We start from the raw sequence: 7,278 nt of genomic DNA, 5'->3' as shown, positions 1-7,278 counted from the left end.
ACAATTTCCATGCAACTCCACGCCCTCACCAATGGGTGGCCCAGCATTAGTCATCTGGAAGCTCTTACCAGATTGTCTCAGAATGAGACAGAAGTTTAAGTTGACATCAGAGCTTTGCTATCATAATAAACATAATTTTAGTGACATTTTCTCACTGATCATCTTCCCCAGAAAGGGAAGAGAAAGCCTGTACCTTCTAGAAGTAATTCAATGGCAGCTAACCCCCGCTGCCCCCATCACTAATATCAGGGCCTAGAGAGGGAGGGTAAGCTCACATCCAAGCCCCCACCCTGTTGAGATGAAACTTCAGGTCCAGAAGATGGAAGTGCAGTTCACTCATTCCCACAGCCTTTATTCCGCCCAGCCTGCTCCTTTACCATCTTCCATCCTCCTACTCCCCCACCCGCCCCAACCTCCTACTCCTCCCCAATCTCTTCTCTCCCCCTCCCCCTGTTTATCCCTTCACTCCAACCCTGTTTGACATTTTAGTCCTGACTTCCAGGTGCAGTGCCATGGGAGATCAATTATTACTTCAATCCACAGGTGTTAAAGTATCTTTTTCAGAACATATCTCTTGCGCAGTCTAATAATCTGCAAGATTTTTGGAAGAAAATCTTTTTTTGCCAATACAAAGTTCGTACATGGGCAGTCTGATTTCTGTGTCTGCCGATGGAGTCCAAGTGCCATTCCCAGAAATTATATTGAACCGAACTGGAGGTACGGAATAAAGTCTGTGGTATATTTTCCCAATTAAAAGATCTTTTAAACAAACAGCTATCAAACAATTTCAGTGCTCTCTAAGCTAGTGCCGTGGATTAAACTAAGAGCTGGGAAACTATAACTTGCTATTACTTTATTAAATTAATATCTTAAACTAGATAAACGAATCAGTTAATAAAACTAAAAAATTAACGATTGAAAGAAACTTTAACTAATTAAATATATAAAACAAGGTTAGATTGGGATGGTATTGCAGGTGGTGTGCTGTAACTGCAGCATATGTGAGAGTTTGTGGAGACCAGCAAGATCCCGAGTGACCACATCTGCAGTAAGTATCTGCAACTCGAGGAACTTCGGCTCAGGGTTGTTGAGCTGGAGTCCAAACTGCAGATATTGCAGTGCATCTGGAACAGGGAGAGTTATCTGCACACAGGAGGCAGTCACACCCCTTAGGTTAAGTAGTAGTTTAGAGTTGGTCAGGGGCAGGAGAGTGTTACTGCAAGTCAGGCAGGTATGGAGGCCCAGGATGTAGTGATGGAGGAGCCTCAGCCCTTGACCTTGTCCAACTGGTACGAGGTACATGCCACCTGTATGGATGAGAACAAGAGCTGCAGGGAGGATGGGCAAACTGACCACGGCACTGTGGTACAGGGGGCCATTCAAGTAGGGGGGAGTAAAAAGGAATGTGATAGTGGTAGGGGACAGTATAGTCAGGGAGATAAATACTGTTCTTTGCAGCTGCGACTGAGAGTCCCGAAGGCTATGTTGCCTGCCAAGGTTAAGGATAGCTCCTCGTGGCTGGAAAAGAACTTGGAGCATGAGGGGAAGGATCCAGTTGTCATGGTCCACGCAGGAACCAGTGACATAGGTAGAACTAAGTTCTGCTGAGGGAGTTTGAGGAGCCAGGGTCCAAATTAATAAGCAGAATCTCAAAGGTAATTTGCGCTTGACTAAGGTAATAATCCCTGGATTATTACCTGAGTCAAGCGCAAATTAGCACAGGGACAAACAGATTAGAGAGTTAAATGCATGGCTCAAAGAGTGGTGTGGGAGACAGGGGTTTCAATTCATGGGGCATTGGCACCAGTACTGGGGAAAGAGGGAGCTGTTCCGTTGGGACAGGCTCCACTTAAACCATGCTGGGACCAGTGTGCTGGCGAATCGAATAACTAGGGCTGTAGATAGGGCTTTAAACTAAAAAGGTTGGGGGAGAGGTCAGGTGAGGGGAAATTTAGAAATCTGAAGAGAAAAGTCAAGGCAATCGAGCAGTGTAGCGATTTGGGTAAAGATAAGCAGAGTGTGATAGGAAGGGACAGAGAGTTTAATGGTAATAGTGTATCAGCAAATAAGGTCAAAGCAGGGAAAAATGGTTAAAAAGTTAAAATGAAAGGGTCTTTATCTGAATGCACAAAGCATTCATAACCAGATAGACGAATTAGTGGCGCATATAGAGATAAATGGGTTTGATCTAATTGCCATTACAGAGACGTGGTTGCAAGGTGACCAAGGTTGGAACTAAATATTCCAGGGTACTTGACATTTTGAAAAGACAGGCAGATTGGAAAAGGAGGGGAGGTAGCCCTGATAATAAGGGATGACATAAGGACAGTAGTGAGAAAGGATCGTGGCTCAGAAGATCAGGAAGTGGAATCAGTATGGGTGGAAATAAGAAATAACAAGGGGCAGAAAACGCTGGTGGGAGTAGTTTAAAGGCCCCCTAACGGTAGCTATACCATTGGACAGAGTATTAATCAAGAAATAATAGGAGCTTGTAACAAAGGTAATTACAATAATCGTGGAGGACTTCAATCTTCATATAGACTGGACAAATCAAATTGGCAAAGGGAGCTGGTAGGACGAGTTCATGGAGTGCATTCGCGACAGTTTCCCAGAACAATATGTTGTGGAACCAACCAGGGAAGAGGCTGTTTTGGATCTTGTATTGTGTAATGTGACAGGATTAATTCGTAATCTCATAGCAAAGGATCTTCTGGGGAAAAGTGATCATAATATGATAGAATTTCACATTGAGTTTGAAAGTGACATACTTAAGTCCAAAACTAGAGTCTTAGATTTAAATAAAGCCAGTTACATAGTTTGATGGGCGAGTTGGCTAAGGTCGATTGGGAAATTAGATTAAAAGGTATGACGATAGATCAGCAATGGCAAATATTTAAAGAAATATTTCATAATTCTCAACGAATATACATTCCATTGAGAAATAAAAACTCCAGGGGAAAAGTCATCCATCTGTGGCTAACCTAAAGAAGTTAAGGATAATATTAGATTAAAAGAAGAAACTTACAATGTTGTGAAGTAAAGTAGTAAGCTTAAGGATTGGGAGAGTTTTTGAAACCAGCAAAGGATGACCAAAAAATTGATAAGGGAGAAAATAGAATGAGAGTGAACTAGCAAGAAATATATAAACAGATTGTAAGAGTTTCTACAAGTATGTAAAAGGGATGAGAGTAGCAAAAGGAAATGTCGGTCCCTTAGAGGCTGAGACAGGAGTAATTATAATAGGGAATAAGGAAATGACAGATACGTTAAACAAATATTTTGTATTTGTCTTCCCAGTAGAAGACACAAAAAGCATACCAGAAATAGTGGGGAACCAAGGGTCTAATGAGAGGGACGAACTATAAGTAATTAATATTAGTAAAGAAAAAATGGAGAAATTAATGGGACTAAACGCTGACAAATCCCCAGGACCTGATGGCCTGCATCCTTGGGTTCTAAAAGAGGTGGCATAAAGATAGTGGATGCATTGATTGTGATCTTCCAAAATTCCCTAGATTCTAGAACGGTCCCTGCGGATTGGAAGGTCGCAAATGTAACCCTGCTATTCAAGAAAGGAGGGAGAGAGAAAACGGCCAGTTAGCCTGACATCAGTCATCAGGACAATGCTAGAATCCATTATTAAGGAAGTGGTAACAGGCCACTTAGAAAATCATAATATGACTAGGCAGAGTCGACATGGTTTTATGAAAGGGAAATTGTGTTTGACAAACTTATTCGTTTTTTGAGGATCTAACTAGCAGGGTAGATAAAGGGGAAACCAGTGCATGTAGTATATTTGGATTTTCAAAAGGCATTCGATAAGGTGCCACATAAAAGGTTTATGCAAGATAAGGGCTCATGGGGTTGGGGGTAATATATTAGCATGGATAGAAAACAGAGAGAAGGGATAAACGGGTCATTTTCAGGTTGGTGGGCTGTAACTAATAGGGTGCCGCAAGGATCAGTGCTTGGGCCTCTGCTATCTACAATCTATATTAATGACTTAGATGAAGGGACCAAGTGTAATGTATCCAAGTTTGCTGACTATAGAAAACTAGGCAGGAAAGTAAGCTGTTAAGAGGATACAAAGAGTCTGCCAAGAGATATGGACAGGTTAAGTGAGTGGACAAGAAAGTGGCAGATGAAATATAATGTGGGGAAATGTGAGGTTATTCACTTTGGTAGGAAGAATAGAAAAACAGAATATCTTTTAAATGGTGAGAAACTATTAAATGTGTTCAGAGAGATTTCGGTGTCCTCGTACTAGAAACACAAAAATTAGTATGCAGGTACAGCAAGCAATTAGGAAGGCAACTGGCATGTTGGCCTTTATTGCAAGGGGGTTGGAGTACAAGAGTAAGGAAGTCTTGCTACAATTGTACAGGGCTTTGATGAGACCACACCTGGATCACTGTGTAAGTTTGGGTCTACTTATCTAAGGAAGGAAATACTTGCCTTTAAAGGTGGTACAACAAAGGTTCACTAGATTGATTCCTGGGATAAGAGGGCTGTCCTATGAGGAGAGATTGAGTAGAATGGGCCGATACTGTCTAGAGATTAGAAGAATGAGAGGTGATCTCATTGAAACATACAAGATACTGAGGGGGCTTGACAGGATAGATGCTGAGAGGCTGTTTCCTCTGGCTGGAGAGTCTAGAACTAGAGGGAAAATTCGCAGGATAAGGGGTCGGCCATTTAAGACTGAGATGAGGAGGAATTTCTTCACTCAGAGGATTGTGAATCTTTGGAATTCTCTGCCCCAGAGGGCTGAGGATGCTGAGTCGTTGAGTATATTTAAGGCTGGGATCAATGGATTTTTGGACTCTAGGAGAATCAAGGGATATGGGGGTTGGGCTGAAAATTGGAGTTGAGGTCGAAGATCAGTCCGTGATCATATTGAATGGCGGAGCAGGCTTGAGGGGCCGTATGGCCTACTCCTGCTCCTATTTCTTATGTTCTTATGATCTTATGTTCAGACAGATCCTGTGCGTGTAATTACTTGCTGAGTAGATGTTTGCACCTCATACAGACCTTGCATATCTACCTTATATAGGACAACGGTTCTTTATCCTGCTTGAGTTACAAATTGAAGAAACTGCTTGTGACTTGTAGCCAACTGGACTGTGTCTCCATTTTGAAGGTTGGTAAGGAAAGACAGCTTACATTTTATCTTAGTCATTCCTGAAACACATGTACCCTGTATATCTGTAATCATATAAAAACTATACAATATGGAAGTTTGCCTTATTTGATGCAGGACCGAAAGTCTACTTTCATCATAGTAAACAATTTTACAACACCAAGTTATAGTCCAGCAATTTTATTTTAAATTCACAAGCTTTCGGAGGCTACCTCCTTCGTCAGGTGACGAAGGAGGTAGCCTCCGAAAGCTTGTGAATTTAAAATAAAATTGCTGGACTATAACTTGGTGTTGTAAAATTGTTTACAATTGTCAACCCCAGTCCATCACCGGCATCTCCACATCATGTTCATCATAGTACACATTCTTCCCCATTCCATTTTCTAATCACTCTGATGTCTGTTGTACCCTCCATGCAAAATTAACTGCTTTGACCCTAAGTCCACTCTCCCCTGCTAACAGTCGACTCCATACTAGCCCACATCCCTGTACTCCAGGGCCTGAACCAAGTTAATCCCTTCATGGTAAATCCCAATATCAATGATGCATTCTCAGCAGACCAAAGGCATGCACATGCTGACAACTCCATTCCTTCAGAGTATTGCCTTTAGTTCCATATTAGGAAATTACTGGAAGGAAGGCAGCGGTTACAAATCACTGAAAGGAAAAGTCACAGTTGGCAGAGACTCTTGAGTAACAGAGGGAGCACTAGGATTAGTGAGGCAGTAATAGAGAGAGAAAGAGGATAATTAACAGATACAGGAGGAGACAAACAGAGAAAAAAATAGAAGCAGAATGGCAAGAATAAGAGACACAAAGAGAGTAATGGAGAGAAAGACCAAGGTAACAAGTGAGAAAAAGAGAATCTAAGTTACTGGTAGACTAAAGAACAGCTACCAGGAGGTCCCTTGTGTATCAAAGGCATATCAGCAATGAAGTCTCCCCATACCCACTAAAAGTTTGCCAACCTGAAAATACAAACTGCTCCACAAATAGCAATATTGGAACCTTTCCAATCTCAGCCTTGCTGGCATAAAGCCTGTCATGAGTGCTTTCATATCCACCCAGATAAAATCTTTGAGAGGCAACTGCAAAAGTTCCAAGAAACAATCCACTCAATCTAAGTAATGTACATGGAACACACACCCTATGCCCCAAATTATTTACTTTCAGTATCAAGGAAGATCTCCTGGCATATTTAAATAACCAATAACAAAGGGAGACTGCCAGCTTTAAAAAATATTTTAAGTTTGTTTGACACTCCTAATTTCATGCTACTTTTAGAATTCTCTTTCTTGGACAGATATGTGAATCCATACCACAAATGTTTGTCATGCTCTTTAGTTCTAGTGAAGCTGATCTCAATTTATAAGTGACTTATGTAGGTTAGCCTCATCAGTAGAATAAAAACCAGATAATTTATACTGCACTGTTGATGTGTTTTATGGGACAGTAACAGTCTTGGTGGAGAAGAAGGCTGATTGATGTAACTGTGGTCACTGTGCTGTTAAGATCTCCGGGCAAGGGTTCAGGACAGTCCAAATGTTCAAATGTGACTTCAAGGGTTAAGTTACGAGGAGAGATTACACAAATTGGGGTTGTATTCTCTGGAGTTTCTAAAGTTAAGGGGTGATCTGATCGAAGTTTATAAGATATTAAGGGGAACGGATAGGGTGGATAGAGAGAAACTATTTCTGCTGGTTGGGGATTCTAGGAGTAGGGGGCACAGTCTAAAAATTAGAGCCAGACCTTTCAGGAGCGAGATTAGAAAACATTTCTACACACAAAGGGTGATAGAAGTTTGGAACTCTCTTCCGCAAACGGCAATTGATACTAGCTCAATTGCTAAATTTAAATCTGAGATAGAAAGCTTTTTGGCAACCAAAGGTATTAAGGGATATGGGCCAAAGGCGGGTATATGGAGTTAGATTACAGATCAGCTATGATCTTATCAAATGGCGGAGCAGGCACGAGGGGCTGAATGGCCGACTCCTGTTCCTATGTTCCTATGAAGCTGTGACTGGAGGAAGCACACTGCAGCCTTTAGAATTAGCACAATCATATGATTTTTAAAACATTCTATAGTGGGTTCGGGCAATTGAGCCTGAAGGTATGTTTTATTAATATTTGAGGCCATG

Source organism: Heptranchias perlo, chromosome 17 (genome assembly GCF_035084215.1).
Source record: "Heptranchias perlo isolate sHepPer1 chromosome 17, sHepPer1.hap1, whole genome shotgun sequence".
Lineage (NCBI taxonomy): Eukaryota > Metazoa > Chordata > Chondrichthyes > Hexanchiformes > Hexanchidae > Heptranchias > Heptranchias perlo.
This window is presented reverse-complemented; position numbering follows the sequence as displayed.